Source organism: Ictidomys tridecemlineatus, chromosome 14, assembly GCF_052094955.1.
Source record: "Ictidomys tridecemlineatus isolate mIctTri1 chromosome 14, mIctTri1.hap1, whole genome shotgun sequence".
Lineage (NCBI taxonomy): Eukaryota > Metazoa > Chordata > Mammalia > Rodentia > Sciuridae > Ictidomys > Ictidomys tridecemlineatus.
The window spans coordinates 54,833,242-54,850,980 of NC_135490.1; the positions used below are offsets into that span (position 1 = coordinate 54,833,242).

Below are 17,739 nucleotides of genomic sequence, written 5' to 3' on the forward strand. Positions count from 1 at the left end.
TCACTGCGGATCCAGATAAATTTCCTATTGTAGAGCTACTTAGAGTCCGCAGAGATTTTGGAATCACAGCAGCTATAGTGACAGCCGTGGCGGCGTCTGCTGCTGCAGCAGTTACGGCCAGAGTAGCCATGGCCAGTCAAGTACAAACTGCTGCCACTATTAATCAAGTTGTTCAACAAACGTCCACTATACTTGAATCGCAAAATGCGATTAATCAACATATTTTGTCAGGGATTTTAGCTACCAACCAGAGAATAGATTTTCTTCAAGCTCAGGTAGAAGAATTGGCTGACCTAGTACTTTTAGGCTGCATTGACCAACGTGCACATTTATGTATAACCTCTGTCAGATTTAATAATTCCAGGAATGCTTCCCACATCATTGGTGGATATCTGGCCGGAAATTGGTCCATGGAAGCGGAAGACATGATCCAGTCTCAACTAACCCAGATAGCTGTCTTGAATAGTACCCATGTCGATCCCGTGACTCTGGGTCAATTCACCAATTGGATATCTTCTGCTTTTTCCTTTTTTAAAGAGTGGGTGGGAGTAGGCATTTTTGGTGCACTGTGTTGTTTTGGTATGTTCCTCTGTTTGTGGTTTCTCTGTCGCCTTAAGGCTCGTAGTGCTCAAGATAAGGCTATGATCATACAAGCTCTTGCTGCTTTAGAAACTGGCAACTCGCCACAGGTCTGGCTTGCGCATCTTAAGCACTAAACTTTTGACATGGTCATTGCACCCCAAGTTATTATAACATTGCACTGGGATTGACATGTCTTTCCTCGTTATTCTCTTAGTGTCAGAAAGCCCTTGCACTCTGCCGGTCTTACTACCATTGCACGCAGATGGGTTTCTACACTAGTGCCTTTGACATGGTCGTTGCACCCCAAGTTATTATAACATTGCACTGGGTTTGACATGTCCTTCTTTTGTCTTTCTCTTAGTGCTGGAAAGCCCTTGCACTCTGCGGGTCTTGTTGCCATTGCACGCAGAAGGGTTTCCACACTGGTCTTTATCTATCACTTTAAAGTCCGTGCCTTTCTTTCAGGGTGCTGCCAACTTGTTTGTAGTTGTACTTCTGCATGGCCACAGTTCAACCTCAGCTATTCCCTCTTACTCACCATCGTCACGATACAGGATGCGAGGCAAGGCACTGCACTTGAGTGATCCATTGAGAAGAGGGACCTCAAGGGGAGCATGTCCTATTGCATGCGGGTTTGACGTGTCTCCGCCCCGCCCCACGAAAAACGGCGTCGGCTGATATGGTGTCAGATCTGGGGAAGGCGCCCCCTGGGGCTGGCCCATACTATGCAGCCACTTTTGCACGGTGGGATAGGACCTCTACTCTCGCCTGTATTGTCTTAGTGAAACAAAAAGGGGGAGCTGTGGTGAGCCGTTCCTGCTGACTGTGGTCGCCATTACATGATGGCGCTGGCTCTGTTGTGGTCTGTGAAGGACAACTCCATATCAAAAAGAGTTGGCGTGTTCCCAGCTCCTTATCAGAGAAAGTTGGCGTGTCATTTTCTAGCACCCTGTGAGAAGGGTACACGTGGCAGCTTTGCATTGGGGTTCGTGGTGCTTTATTAAGGCTGGGAGGGGCATCCGAAGAGTAGTAGAAGAATTATTAGAAGAATATCAAGGGCCTGAATAAACTGCTGAAAGAAGATTCCTGAGTCGCGTCTTCCTTGCGGGCAAGGGGGGTCGTGACAGGATGGGGGAAAACAATGTGGAGAGATCTCACCATGGAAAAACCCTGAAGTCAACTGCGCCTGCAGCCTTGGCTCTACAATAATTTTGCAATCAGCCACCTTAAGCCATGGCCATCCATGCTCTGGAGCTGCTCCAGAATAATTTCTATCTCCTTGGGCATGCACTGAGCAGGGAGAAGGACAGCAGTGAGGGTTGCTTTGGGGCATTGAGAGAGACCCAGGGCTCCTGAAGGAGTATGCAAATTCCCTAAATGATGCTTACCATCTCTACAAATTGATTTTGCTTGAAATTCTATAATATTTACTTATGTTTTAAAATCTATTTTAATGCTTAAATCCTATCCATATATAAGAAATTTAGAAAGCTCCTGTGCCAGCACAGTACTTTTATTTTGTAATATAATGCAAAACCAAAGAACATGTAGTTACATTCCAGATCTTGTGTAATGTATTTCTTCATTCAGGATGTACAGTACAGCCTGTGTTGTTCTCTGCCTGCTTACTTTTTGCTTACTTTTTGCTCACATCTCCCATATTTATACCAGTATGTGCTCAGCTTTGCTCATCCATTGGTTTTCTAGTTTTGTTGAATTTTATGGAATTTTTGTACAGGTCTCATGGTGACTTTGTCTCTCTATAAGTATTATTCTGTGCTATTATGAGAAAACTCTACTTGGAGCTTTTCTCTTTTTTTCCAGTAATGTATTCATTCAGGTTCCAGTCTCTTCCCTGAATGCTAGTTGGTCTGAAGAGTTTACGTCAGCACACCTCCAGTGCCCAGTACTTGCTGTTTCATACTAGAAAACTTTATCCTAGTGATGTCCCCTGGGTTCCACTCATGTGGTGGTGAGCCAGTTCTCAGTCCCCTACATTACCTGCACACCCTTGTTTCCTGGTCTTGGGTTCAGTCCAATCTCTCCCACTCCAGCCCCACTGAGATCTTGGCCAGATGTGTCTATCTGAGCAGGTCCTGCAAGAGATCAAATTTGAGGGGGGGCAATAGAGCCAGGTGGGTTTCTATGACCATTTGTGCCCTCTGTAAACCTCCCTCCATGTTTACTTTTCTTCTGATCATTTAAGCACACTTTATGTTGTGTAGTATGTGTTTATTGGGCCTGTGTTTTGGGCCAAACTTGAATTTGCCAAGAACTGGCTTCCTCGGCTGCCAGCCCCCTTGCCAAGGCTGCAAAATGGTTCCTTCCTTTGCCCTCTGCTCGATGCCTTGAGCGATGTCAGCTTCTTTCCCTGCACAGGGAGATCATGCAGCACATCTTTCAGGTTTGTTGGGCAATGTCCTTGGTCTCTAAATGCTCTGTACCCAGACAAGCCTTCAGCTTCCCCAAAAATGCATGTTCCTTTAATTCCCTTAACCCTCCACTATGCTCACGGAGGGACCTCCATGGCTGGTGCTTTTGGCCTGGCCGTGGCAGTGTCTGTGCTGCTTTCTTGGTTTCACGCCAAGAAAAATTATTTTTTCTTAATTATGTTCTTTACGCCTATTCACAGATTTCCTGGGCCATAGCAGTGACATCAGACATTTTCCAGTGAAGACTGTACGAGTATTATGATGTCAATCATGTAGAGGTAAATTATTTAATGGGAGCAGAAAATTGTCAGGTAAGTTAGAATTTCTTGAATAAAACAAATGGTAAAAAAAAATTCTAACACAATACTCATAAACTTGTCTAGATACCTTAAATCATAATTTTTGAAATAATAAAGTGCAATAAATTAAATGATTGAGAGAATAGTCAGCCATTACTAAGACCCAAATCCATTCACTGGAATATTAGTGAGAAGAAATATCTCAAATCATCATAGATTAAAAACAAACAAACACCTTGAGATGAAAGATAAAAGGGTTGGAGAATAAATCTCCTTCACCAAACATGCAAATAATAGGATTTTACAAAGGGGAAAAAAAGAAAGAAAAGCAGAAATAAGTGATCAAAAAGAAAAATTCCCTGAGGGTTGGAGGTAAGGGATATATCCAGAAATTAAAATGATACAAGTTCCAGACAGAGTTGATGAAAAAAGATGCACACTTAGATTCATCCTGACAAAATTCTAGAGCTCTAATGCTAAAGGGACAATCTTATAAACATTCAAATAAAAAGAAAAAGAGACCATCACAGCAGAATACCTGAGACTGGATGGCTGAAGTGGTGGAAATTTATTTTTTCATAGTTCTGGTGACTGAAGTCCAGACGAGGTACAAGCAGGGTTAATTTCTGGTGAGACTCCCATGTTTTGTAACAGCTACTTCTCTGCTGAGTTGTCTCCTCTCTTTTCCTCTGGGTGATGAGCTGAGAGGAAGATCTCTTGTGTCTCTTCCTTTTCTTATAGGAACACTAGTCCTTTTGGATTATGGCTAAGCCTCATGACCTCACTTCCAAGTAAGTACCCCTTTAATGACACTATCTTCAAGTGCAATCACTTTGGGATTAGGACTTAAATATGTAAATTTTGGGTGGGGCACAATGTAGTCCATAACATTACCTAAAATGGAAAAGGAACCAAATCCCAATTAGAATAAATAATATTTCTTGTATGTACAATATGCCAAAATGCACTCTACTATCATGAAAAATAATCAGACTGTCATCGCTCTTATTATCTGTAAGAACAGAGGTTAGGTGATGGTACGAAAACATTTGAAAATTTTTAAAAGAGCTAGAATGGAAATACTCAATGCTTAGTCAAATTATTATTTGTTTGTCAGGACAAAAGAAATACAGTTGCAAAGACATTAAGATTCAGAGTAGATCACTTATTCCATCAGAAGAAAATACTCAATGACCAATTCCAATGAACAGATCCATTAGAATAGAGACCTCAAAGTAGGAGAAATGGGAGAAGAGAGGAATATGTGGTGAGCAATGGACCGTGGTGTACACACATATATCTAAATGAACAATGAAAGATTCTCTGGTAATACGAAATAGAGTACTAATGTGGTTTATTAAAACAGAAGGAGCATCTGCAATGAAAATTATAATAACTTGCATCTGAACTGAGTTAATTAGCTCTGTGAAATCAGAGGTGGGAGAGGGAATGAAAAAGGAATTTTTGAAAGGCACAATATGAGTGAGGGTTGAACAATGAAAAGAATAAAAGGAGAAAGGGAAGATGGAAGTATTCTAAGGACTCATCTCAAAAAAGGGCAAGGAGGTGGAGCTTCATTGATATATAGCTTAGGAAAGACTTGAAATCTTATTAGTAAATTAGGGAAGTCTGATTATGAGTCTTTGGAAGTGAAAGGTTTTCAGTCAGAATATGGAAAATGTACTGGAATATCCAAATTAAGAAGTTGAGAAATGGAATCAATCCCAACTTTAGCAAACTGGTGGAAAAGCCAGGCAATGTGGAGCATTTCTGTAATCCCAGTAGCTCATGAGGCTGAAGCAGGGGGATTGTGATTTCAAAACCAGCCTCAGCAAAATTGAGAGGCTAAGACACAGTGAGACCCTGTCTCTAAATAAAATACAAAATAGGGCTGGGGATGTGGCTCAGTGGTCAAGTTGGCCTAAGTTCAGTCCCCAGTACCCTCCTCCCCCCAAATATTAGGAAGTCACCAGAAGCATTAAGTAATAGATATAAAGATGGGAGAAATAAAATTAATATACATATTTGGGAATGGATTAAATTTTTCCATTGGAAGTGACTGAAAGGATGAAATATTGGTTTAATGCACACCATTTATTTTTTTAAGGTGCATTTAAAATGTGTTTAAAATTTAAGGAATAAAGGATAAAAAGAGATATTAAACAAGTAAGAGCAAAAATGAGAGAAGAAACTACAACATTAATGTAATCAAAGTGCAGTTTAAGAATAAAAACAAAAAAATTGAAATGTACATAATATAATGATAATAGATTCAACTAATGTAGAAGTTACTACTATCATAAACCCATACATACTAAATAACACAACAGCTAAATATATACATCTTACATGAATCCACTAGATAATCAAGGAGAATTTGATTAAGTATCCAATATAGCAAAAGATTTCTTATATTTATTTTGAATTAATCCAGCAAGCAGGAATAACTAAAGACATGAAGGAATTTAGTTATACAATTAATTATTTTATTTAATAACAGACTTTAATATTTTTAAAAGAAATAACATATATTTTTGTGAATCCATATAATATTTAATAAGTAAATCCTTGCCAAATTTAAGATTTGATGGACCACATTCTGTGATTAAAAATCTATGAAATTAAATGTAACCTTAAAAAATTAATACAATAATCCCTTTGCTTAGAATTGTGAAAAAAATAATAGGTATTCCTTGAATCAAAAAGTAAATCAAAATGAAGGTGTAGTAGAACATGCCTTTAATCCCAGGGATTCTGGAGACTGAGGCAGGAGGATTGCTCCTTCAAGGCTAGCCTCAGAAGTTTAGTGATTAAGCATTTAAGTTTAGTGATTAAGCATTTAATTAAGAATTAAAAATGAAAAGAACTGAGGCTATAGCTCAGCAATAAATTCTCCTTGGGTTCAACTCCTAGTATTGCTAGTAGGGCTAAGGGTGTGGAGTAATTCAAACCTGATAATAAAAACTATGCAGAAATAAATGAAAAGGCTATTTACCAAAACCAGAAAACTTAGCATAATGCACAATTTACATTAGGGTGGATTTATGAAGATATTAAAATGGAAGTAGTAGATATTACTTAGATTATGATATTAGAATATCAAAAGAACAGCAAAATAACAACTACCCAAACAAAACAACAACAACAACAAAAACAAAAACACTAGCCAGAAAAAATCAAAAACAAAAAAGAAATGCCAAATACTGCCTGATCCCATTCATATGAAGAACCTCAAATGTTGATCACTGAGAAGTTGAAAATAACAGGGTGGTCACCAGCAGCTGGGGAGAACTGATGGGAGGGAGGAACAGAAAAGGTATTTCAACAGGCACTAAGTCATAGTTATATAAGAGAATTTCTGGGGGTTTTTCCATGAGAGGGTGACTATTGATAACAATAATGCATATTTCAAAAAAGGCTAGAAGAGCCAGGCATGGTGGCACTTGCATGTAATCCCAGCAGTTCAGGAGGCTGAGGCAAGAGGATTTCAAGTTCAAAGCCAGATTCAGCAACTTAGAAAGGCTTTAAGTAACTGAGAGTAAATAAAAATTGACAAAAGGACTGGGGAAGTGGCTTAGGGGTTAAGCACCCCAGGCTGTAAATACTCACACACACACACACACACACACACACACACACACACACACACACACACACACATCCTAGAGAAAAAGATATTGAGTGTTCGCACCACAAAGAAATGATAGCTGTTCACAAGAAGAGATGAGTGTATATGTACCTGATTTCAATATTATGCAATGTATGCATTTGTCAAGGCATCCCATGGTATCCCATCAATATATACACTGTAATGTGTTAGAAGAAAGAAAAAAAAAAAGCTAAGCTTCATTTAAAACTAGTAAAAAGATTACGTAAATTAAATAAACTATTACTTGAAAAGACCATAAACTACATTATGAGCCTTATGAGAAAATGGAAAGGAAAGCAGAGAAAGAGGGAGAGGAAAAAAAGAGGAAGAAGAAGCAATGAAATATAAGGTTAAGGACAAGAAAAGAAGTATTGTTACAAACACACTGGTTAAGGACAAGTAAGAAAGATAAAAGAATACACAGCAAACATTTGAAATCCTAGAAAACAATAAATTATTTCCCAGCAAACCATAAATTTATTAAAGTTTATCCAGGAAGAAATAGAAACCTAAATTGATTGATGAATAGAAAAACAATTACACATCTGATAGGGGAATTCACCAAAGGGTTCACAGTTAAATCCTAGCTTTTCTTTAAGGAAAAGTTAATTTTAATATTATAAAATTACTTATAGAGCATCAAAAAGATTAAAAAAAATTCCAAGTCATTTTAAGAAGTCTTTTTAACTTTAATTTCTAAATTAAAATATATGTCTTTTAGAAGGAAGGAGTGAAATAGCTGGACATGGTGTAATCCCAGTGGCTCAGGAGGCTGGGGCATGAGGATCGCAGGTTCAAAGACAGCCTCAGCAGCTTATCTGTGCCCTGCCTCAAAATAAAAAGGGCTTGGAGTGTGGCACCCCTGGATTCAATCCCTGGTACAAAAAAAAAAAGTGAAATAATGATATATGTTACAAAATGCATGACCTCAAAATGTATGACATACCCAAAATAGTATCTCAAATGAAAGAATCAGGACATAAAAACCACATATTATATGATTCATTTATATAAAATGTTCCTAGAAAGCAAATCTATAAACAGAGAAAACAGATTAGTGGTAACCTAAGGTTTGGGTGAAAGCAGGAATTTGCCACTTGTGGGTACAATGGATATTGTTGTTGTTACCACCACTACTGTGCTGGGGATGGAACCCAGGGCCTCACATGTCACAGTCCAGTACTCCATCACAAGAGCCACATCTCACCCAACAAGGGATATTTTGTGGTCACAGTTGTATGACTGCAAATTTACTAAAAATCATTGAATTGTATGCTGCAAATAGGTGAATTTTATAGTATATAAATTGTATCTCATTGAAGTGCTTTTGATTAAAGTAAATGGATATCAGAAAAGAAAAATCAATGCCATTTCTTATAAATGTACATGCAAAAGGCTTAAATAAAGTAGACTGATAGATTTCATGAAGGTATCAACATATTCCATGAAGTAGCATTTCTTCTAGGAAATAAAATTATAAAAGTCATTAGCTATTCCTTAGAAAGCAAAATAGGGATAAAAATATTTGCTAATTTTACCAATATTTTCAATCACAAATTACTAAAACCATTTCAATTTCAACCAAGAGTAAGAACACAATTGTCAGTCAATATTTTCTTAAAATTCTTGCATAAGGAAATTAGAATAATATAAGCATGATCAAAATAATGGTAAATGTTTATCTGTTAGATAAAATTATTTATACCTAGAAAACCCATGAGCCTGTAATTAAAATAAAAGCAAAGTTCTCTTTTGATTGATAAAGACAATTGTACATGATAACATTTTGAAAAAAATGGCTGATATGACAATAAGGGCCTAGAAATTAAAATAGAACCGAAATTATATTCATAATGACAGAAAAGAGAACAATAAAATCTTAGGAATAAACATAATAACGTAATAAAAAGCTTTATAAGTAAAATTTCTACAAAATTAAAAGATATAAATCAAATTCTGAACAAAGAGAAAGGCATTAAATGGTCGATAAATTTTCTAAAAGTTTTGATTCTTCTAAAACCAGCATATTACTTAACATAATGCCAATTATAGTTCCACTATACCTTTCCTTTTGAAATTGAATAAAATTATTCTGAATTTATATGGATAAAAATAATGCCAGAAAGTCATGCAAAGAAAGAACAGAAATGGAAAATGACTCACATAAAAGATCATCTGACATATCCATCCAGATCAGTTCATTAGAGTATTGGCATAAAATTAGACACATTAGTGAAACATCTTGGAAACCTTGGAACTGGAACTGAGGAGAAATAAGTTTCTAATACATGATAAAAGTAATATTTGGACCAGTATAAAGGCATAAATTATTTAAAAATTGTGGTAAAATAATTAGCTCTCTCTGAAGAAGAAAACACAGTTAATCTCTATCTTACCTAAAACCCAAAATAATACTGAAAGGAGTATTGATTTAATTTTAAAAAATAATAGAACCATAGTACATTAGAAAAGGAATATTTAGGACACTCATGTATTATTTAACATTTGTGTAAAAAAAATGTGTTTATGGACCATACAAACTTTTAAAAACTCTGCATGTGAAAATATTCTACAGATATGTGAATAGAGAACAATGATGAATCTGAAGGAAAATATTAATATAACTGATACGGATTAACATCCATTTTATATAAAGAGCTCTTTCAAGCATCCCAATAGAAAAATTAGCAAAGACTGTATAGAAGCAGTGTACAAAAAGGCAATTCCAAATGGCCAACAAACATTAAAATACTCAACCTTACCAATCATCAGTGAGTGCAAATTAAAGTAATGAGATATCCCTTTATGCGCATCAGACTGGCAAGCACTGAGCAGAGCAATAACACCTACTGCTGGCGGTGATACAGAGGAAAGAGCTATTTTAATATATTGCTGGTGAAAATGTGCATTATTATAGCTTTTTTTTTTTGGAAAGAAATCTGGCAATATCTATTAAGTTAAAACTATCCATTGACCCACACATTTCATTGTGGGAAACTGTCCCAGAGAAACAAATGTATTGGCAGGCAAGGATGCATGTTCAAGGATATTTATTGCATCACTGTTTGTTTTGAAAACCTGGAAGCTAAATGAATTTTGATTAGAAGAGGAATGGTTGACTACAGAGATTATTACAGAACATTATGCAACTTAGTACTACATTACTTGACATGAAACAATTCCCATGATGCGAAAAAAGCAGGATGCAAAAAGGTAGGTATAATATAATCTCATTGTTAAATGAAAAATTATATATTTCCCTAAATATATAACATGAACAAATATGTACATGCACACATATATATGTTCATATATACATCTGTGAATTATTCTACCTTTCTGTATTTGATTGAAGAAAAAATATCAGATTATATGAACCAGCTTGTTTAAATTGATCACCTGAGAGTAGCAATGGGAGATGATGGAATTAGAGGAATGTGGGAAGAGGAGGGAGCACAGCATAAAAAGCAAAAATACAAATAAAACCCAATATTTGTGATTTGATTTCATTTGACTCTATTATTGCCCTCAAGTTATGGTCTTTTTTGAAGGGATTCTGATCTTGTATAATCTTCTATCCTGAGAAGTGGAACTGTGACTTGTTTCTCTCAATTAGACATCACAAAGGTAATGAGATTTCACTTCCATGATTATGTCATTTATGATTTATGACTTCTGTCTGTTGACTTGCCCTTGCTGGCTTTAATGAGATAAGCTACCACATGAAATGGTCTATATGGCAAGGAACTGAGGGCAGCCATTAAGTGATAGCCAGGAAGTAAACCAGCAACCACAGCAGCTCGGAAGTGAAGCTTTTCTCAGTCGAGCCTTCAAATGAGACCACAGTCTTCCCAGTACCTTGACTGCAGACTTGTAGGGGACTTATATAGCATGCTAGTGCCTGAACTCCTAACCCACAGAAACTAAGATATACAAATACATGTCTTAATATCTTTCTATTTATTTTAAATAAAAAAATTTTCCAAAAAAAAATCCACTCTACATTATCTTGAAGCTTCACAGAAATGTGTAAGAAATACGTATCAATCTCGTGTTGCAGGAAAGGAACCTGACACTTAGAAGTTATCTTTCTAGGTGTCAGGAAACTGGTGTTTGGCCAGAGTGGAGGTTTGAACGTTAGATGTCTAACACAAAAGTTCCTTTGCTTTGTGCATGCATGAAGGTAGTTTCCATCCGCCCACTTAACAATCCAAACATAAAACAAGAGAGTGGATTGCCCTTGGCCCACTGACACACTGCTACAAACTTTTAAGCTTTTTAGCATTTAATGACCAAAGAAAGACGTTTGCTGTACATGACAGGTGGCTTTCAGTCAACCCCTGGGCAGCCTTTTGGCTTAGGTCTCCTCAGAAAAATGTCCAAAACCAATAGGACAGCTCAGGGAGTGGCACGTTTCCCAGGACTTTGCACTTCAAGCCACAATGATGAATAACTAACTGCACTCAAAGTCAAAGGGTGGACACAAAAAAGTGGAACTGAGACAGAGCAAGCCATGGAGAGGGGTCGATGTGCACAGAGAAACTGCAAGTTAGGGATTTCTAAGATAACCTGTAAAGAGGTTAAGTGAGCATTTTATAGAATGGCCAATGGTCAATGAGTTTGCACAATAGTGAGGTAAAATTTCTTTAAAAAATGTCTTTACTGCAAAGATTTTCAGATAATTTAATATGCTAATGTACACAGAAGATTGAATTTAGAAAACTTCTTGATTAAACATTTTGTGCACTAATGCACTAATTTTTTAAAAAAAAATTTTTAATTTTTTCCATTTTTTAAAAAATGAGAACTCCTTCTGTTATTTCTGCCTCCTTCTAAACATGTTCCTATGTCTCTACAAAGTCAACATGATATTGCACCCTATCCTCCTCCTCATAAATTTGTGTCATTCAAAATCAGTTGACAAAATTGCACTGTGTACATCTGTAAACGTGCCACAGTGAATTCCACCTTTATGGATATCTACAAATCACCAATTTTAAAAAAAAAAATAAATATAGGAAGACCAGTAGGGTAGAGGAAGAGAAACAAGGGGTGAAAAGAAAAGGGAAGTACTGGGGACTGAAATCGAGCAAATTATATTCTGGACCTTAGAATTATATCAAAATGAGCTCCACGATTAGGTATAACTATAATGCACTATTCAAACATTAAAAAAAATGAGCTATTTTGGGAATGTAAATCCTGAAGGTCATTTTAGAATGTTTTCTAAGTATGCACAAAAGGGGTCAAAAACATGTATTAAAATTAGACAAATAATCTTTCTAAAAACTAAGTCTAGTGTATTCCTTAAAATCTAAAACCAGAAGTTCTAGACATTAACTACAAAAATAAAGAACTAAAAAATCTTACTTTTAGTGGCGGTCTATAGTAGAGTAAGGAACTGAATTAAGGGTATCATAAAAGTATGTGTTAATACACATATTGATTATGATAATAGTAATGGAATGCTTTCTATGTGCACTTTAGTATGACATTCACAACCATAATCTCATTTAATTTGACTCAGTGAGTTTGAAGTCATGTATTGTGAATTCTAATTTTAGAGATGAGAGAAGTAGAGACACAAGAGATCATATCTTTAGAATCACAAATCTATTAAGTTTGAGAATTAGAATTGAAAATATATTTGACTTTTGTTAAATTTTATGAAGATAATGTTTTACATTCGGGGTAATTTTCTCAGATTAGTCTAGCAATTTGATGTTTTTTCACTTTTTCTTTCATCAACTACCTCTAGTCTGTTGTTCAGATTGATCACAGAAACCTTGTTTCATTTTATTATGCAATTATATTTTTCTTATCTAAAAATTCTACTTGGGCAAAATTCTATTTTATTTTAATTATGGACGACCAAAGCTTGTAAATGTACACTCAGTTCTGGCCTTAGTTATTTTCTGTGTCAGTCTTACATGTCTTGGGTAGTGAACTGTGGAAGACTGAAAGGAGATTATGAATTTCTAAGTCCTAAGCTATTTTTTAAGTTACTTTATCTGCTTCAGGTTTACGTCTCATGGGGAAAACATAAATTTGAATCTCAAAGTTACATATGTAATCTTTAACTCCATTTTTTTTACAGATAATTATTTTTAAGCACAATTCCTATAAGATTTTAAATATCCCTACCTCCTATCTAAGTCATGTAAATCAGTGTGTGTGCATGTGTATTTTCTTAGCCATGTTTCAGGTGTGACATTGACACATTGTAAATGCCAGTTTCTTGTACCTCAGTAGTTCCAGCTCCATGTACGCAAGAGTCTATAGTTCTATCCCCAAGATTAGAAGGAAATTCACTGATGTTAGGTGACCACCAGATTCAGCAGTTGCTCAGTGTCCCAACTCGATTTTCACTAGATCTTTTTACTAGGAACATGAGAATTTTCCTTTCTTAGTGTTGGTTCAGCTGTCTGTTTATTGCTTGATTATTTCTATACATAAATATATAGCTTAGATGCATGTATCTATTTATTCATCCAAAAATTTAGTTAGCTGATTGTTTTATGATTTAAACTAGTAAGGGGAATTCCTTCTTAGCCACATTAAATATATATCTATCCCTTGTGTCTTAAATCATATCACTTCTCCATATTAATCTTTCACTTTGAAATCCATAAAATAATTGGCATTATGTAAACAGTAATTATGGCTTGTTCATAAGATCTCAGAAGAGCAGAATTAGGAAGCAGATCGTAAAATCAAAAGAAGCCATTTAAGAATGAATGAAAGGAAATATTATATTACTTTCCACAACAGGTAGCAAACCTACAAATGTGCTTCTCTAAGTGGTATTTTAGTTCAGTTAATGATGTGTTTGGCATCTTAGGAGGTAATTGTTGTGAAGAACCGTCTTTATTAAATCACGCATAATCCTGGAGATGGATTCCATTATCCAGTGAGGATACAGTGGTTAACAGGTGGGCTGTGCTTGATACCATGTTGGATGTGTGGGCCCGTGGCAGAAGACTGGAGCCATGCCCTCCCAGGAGATAGGAGCACACATCAGACCAGGGAGAAAGCCTTTGGATAGATAATGTGTAAGCCAAAGCCTGGTGGCTGGAAAGGAGAGGCTGAGTTCAGCTTCGGTCACATTGACTTGATGAAATTATCCAAGTGGAGATATTCCATAGTCAGCCAGATCCACATGCCTGAGCTTAGGAGATCACTCTGAGTTGGAGATATTGACTCAGTGTTTTGCTTGAATAGTAGTGTATTCCTCTATTGTATTTAATTTTAATTGATCTACTAACAAATGAAGGTTTCAAAATCCAAATAGTACAAAGTGTACACAAAAATCGAGTCACTTTTCAACACTTTCAGGCCAGATACTGAATATTACCAATATAAGAATATATTACCTGCCTCTACCACTTTCTGAGGTTAGCATATACATGTTTCATGTTTTTAAAAGTGATATGACTTTATTCAAACTATTTTGCATCTTACACTTTTTACTTACTACCAAAATTATCATTTTGATGATAAGTCTGTATCATTGTAAATAGTCTCCTTATCTGTTCAACAGTTGTGTAATATTCTAATGCATATATCTGTAAGTCACAAAGTTGTGGATATTTATGTTGTTTCTATTTTTCAATGGTATTTTAAAAATATGAGCCTCCAATATCCCATTATCCTCACTAAAAGTATTAAGCATCTTTTCATATGTTAAATTTTTGGTAAAATCCAGTCCAAACTTCTGATTCTGAATTTAAAGCCATTAGTATTGTGCACCTGCTTTCTTCTCTGACTACACCATTTACTTTTTTGCTTAGTATAATTTAAGAAAATTAGCATTATTATTATTATTATTATTTTGTTCAATCAAACTCCTTCTTATCATATAGGTTTTGTACCTGATATTTGTTTCTTAGCTTGTTGTTATCCTCAACTCTTATGTGAAGACTTGAGATTTTAATTTAAATGATAACTTAATTATTACCCACCTAGTCACATTCAACAAGTTGCCATACTACTTGAATTTTCTGCATATCACTCTAAAATAAAAAATGAACGAGGACTTAGTACGACTCTGGAGTGTGGAAACCGTGTGAATCTACCACTCAGATCACTGATTGCAGGAAGCTGAGGGCTTCTGCTGATGTGCTCTGAAATCCATAGCTTGGTGTACAAAGCCACAGATCCCTTAGGCTGCATCCAGGCAATGAGTGACAGCAGGGTCACGTAAGCATGTCCATTTCTGGGTGATGTGGGAATCTTCTAAGAGAAGATTTTGACCTGCAGACCCTTCAATGCCTTTATCAAGCTTCCTTATAAGCATACTACAGTCCTAAACCCTTCTGCTCAGTCTTTCTTCCTCCCCCACTGCCTTTCTTTTTATCTTTCCTCTTCCGATCACTCAAAGTCAGACTTGGATTTCTGTCCCTTGGCTCCCTCCTTAATTTTTTTTTGTAGCCTGCTACCCTATTTTTAAAATTTTGAAAATAAATGTATTTTAAAAATGTTTATTCTCATCCATCTGCTTCTTGGAGGACCAGGATTAAAACATTAAAGAACAAGGATATATGAATACTGGTTAGGGAAAAAGATCTCACAAAAGAGACAGCCTTAGGAATGCTCAGAACCATGAAAGAAAACCCAGCAAAATCTTGCAGCGCTGAAGAGAAGGGAAAGGAGTATTTCTGTATGGAAATACAGAGAACTGGCATTGTGGAGCAACCAGCGTAGGACTGTGAGCATCAGGCTTCCCCCACACGTTGGTCGTGGATGATCTCAGTAAAATATAGTTGCTCAACAGGTGAGTGGGAGGTGGAACAAAACAACCACAATTGCTGACAATTCCTTTTATTTTGCTTTAAATTATGATTAAGTGTAGTAATAGCTACCATTTATTAAGCCTCCTACTTCCTACCTTATGGTAAGATTTACATAAAAGAGAAGAGCCAATTAGCAACATAAGAAGCAGTAGATGGACCTTAAGAGGAGCGTGGGAGGAATTAGTGCAGGTTCTGTGGTTGTGAGTTAGTGCAGGTTCTGTGGTTGTGAGAAGGATCTAGTAATGCTTGAGGCATGGATCACAGAAGAGAAAGGAAAACTAAAGGAGTAAAATCCCCTGGGTTATCAGAATTGACAGGATGTAGAAATGCAGCTGAATTTATTGCCTCCAACTCTTCCCTTTATCATAGGAATAAAGGAGGAAAAGTAGGTGTTGGCACAGGAGTTGAGGTGAGAAGTTAAATGTCTCTTCTGGAATTATGTCTTTTCTCTGTGCAACAGCAGCTGAAGATGTCTGCTGGATGAGAGGGAGGAGGAAACGGTTGTCTTGGGGAGAGTGGGAGGCTTAGAAATAAGGCTATGTGGGAAGGGAAGAGCGGGTCGTCATGTGTCATCAGTTATTGGTGACCATACATCTACAAATGCTTATGTGTTCAGTCATGGAATTTTCTCCAGCAGCATGCATTTGCCTGTGTTCAGAGGTGAACCTGCAAGGCAGCTGATGGCATCCAGAAGAACCATGGCCGGACTTCCATGATCCAAAGTCACTGGGAACAGGGAGCTTAGGAAATTGGTAAAAGCATGGGAATTGCTGTGCTTTGGACTCTTAGCAAAATAGGAAGCACAGGGAAGAAAAGAGACTTGCACAATGAGGAGAGGTCAAAGAACTGCACATTCTCATAAATTTAAAAAAAAGAGAGAGAGATAAAAAGAAAATTACTTGTGGGAATAATTGGAAGAATTTTGTCTTCATTTGCTTCCTGTTGCTAATAGAACAAAGGTTTTTTGTGGCCCTCTGTTCTGGTCCAGTGTTGAGGGCTTGCAGTAGGTGATGGCCCTCTTGCTGGCAGAGTTCCAAGGTAGCATAGGGTGTCACATGCCAAGAGATACCGAGTGTACCCGTGTGTGTAGCCCTGGTCTCTCTTGTTCTCATGTGACCACTGGGATTCTATCTGGGCCGTTCCATCCCAAAGACTTCATTTTAGTTTAATCATCTCCCAAAGACTGTACCTCCAAGCACTAGAGCTAAATTAAATTTCCATACCCTTAATTCCTTATGATAAAAATTAAACTTCCACCTGAGTTTTTGGAGGGGACAAATCATATACAACCCAAACTATATCTGAATGAAAGAAGATAGGACAAATGTGGTTATCTGAATTTCATTATCAAGAAATGGAGGGGAATGAGCAAGGTCTAAGAGATAATGCATGAGAACTGAAGACTAGCAGAGAAGAGGAAAGGGAGACACAGGAGACAAGGAGATAAGGAATGGAGACATCAGGGAACTGGAAGAGTCAACTAAATGACCATTTAAATAACCCAAGATGTTAATCTTTTCCTCATGCTCTTCCTCCCTGTTCTGTACTTAGTTGCTCTCTTTATATCAAAGAAGACATTTGGCATTTGTTTTTTAAGGATTGGCTAGCTTGGCTTAGCATAATCTGTTCTAATGGCATCCATTTCCCTGCAAATTCTATGATTTTGTCATTTTTTAGTGCTGTGTAATACTCCATTGTGTATAGATGCCACATTTTTTTTATCTATTCATCTATTGAAGGGCATCTAGGTTGGTTCCACAGTCTAGCTATTGTGAATTGTGCCGCTATGATCATTGATGTGGCAGTATCCCTATAGTACACCCTTTTAAGATCCTCAGGGAAGACCAGTGGGGGAGAGAAAGGGAGAGAGAAGGGAAAGCATATGGAAATGGTAGGAGATTCTCAATGTAACACAAAATTACATATAAGAGGTTGTGAGGGGAAAGGGGTGGGGGACAAGGGAGAGAATTGAACAACAGCAGATG

General features: G+C 36.7%; 1 long non-coding RNA gene across 1 annotated transcript; it reads left to right on the plus strand.

Moving 5' to 3' along the window:
- The first annotated feature begins 10,515 nt into the window (after positions 1-10,515).
- On the plus strand, positions 10,516-17,441 carry LOC120886559 (uncharacterized). Its single transcript, XR_005729584.2, has 3 exons — positions 10,516-10,589; positions 16,124-16,163; positions 16,392-17,441. It is a non-coding gene; the product is annotated as an uncharacterized LOC120886559 (long non-coding RNA).
- Positions 17,442-17,739: the final 298 nt, after the last annotated feature.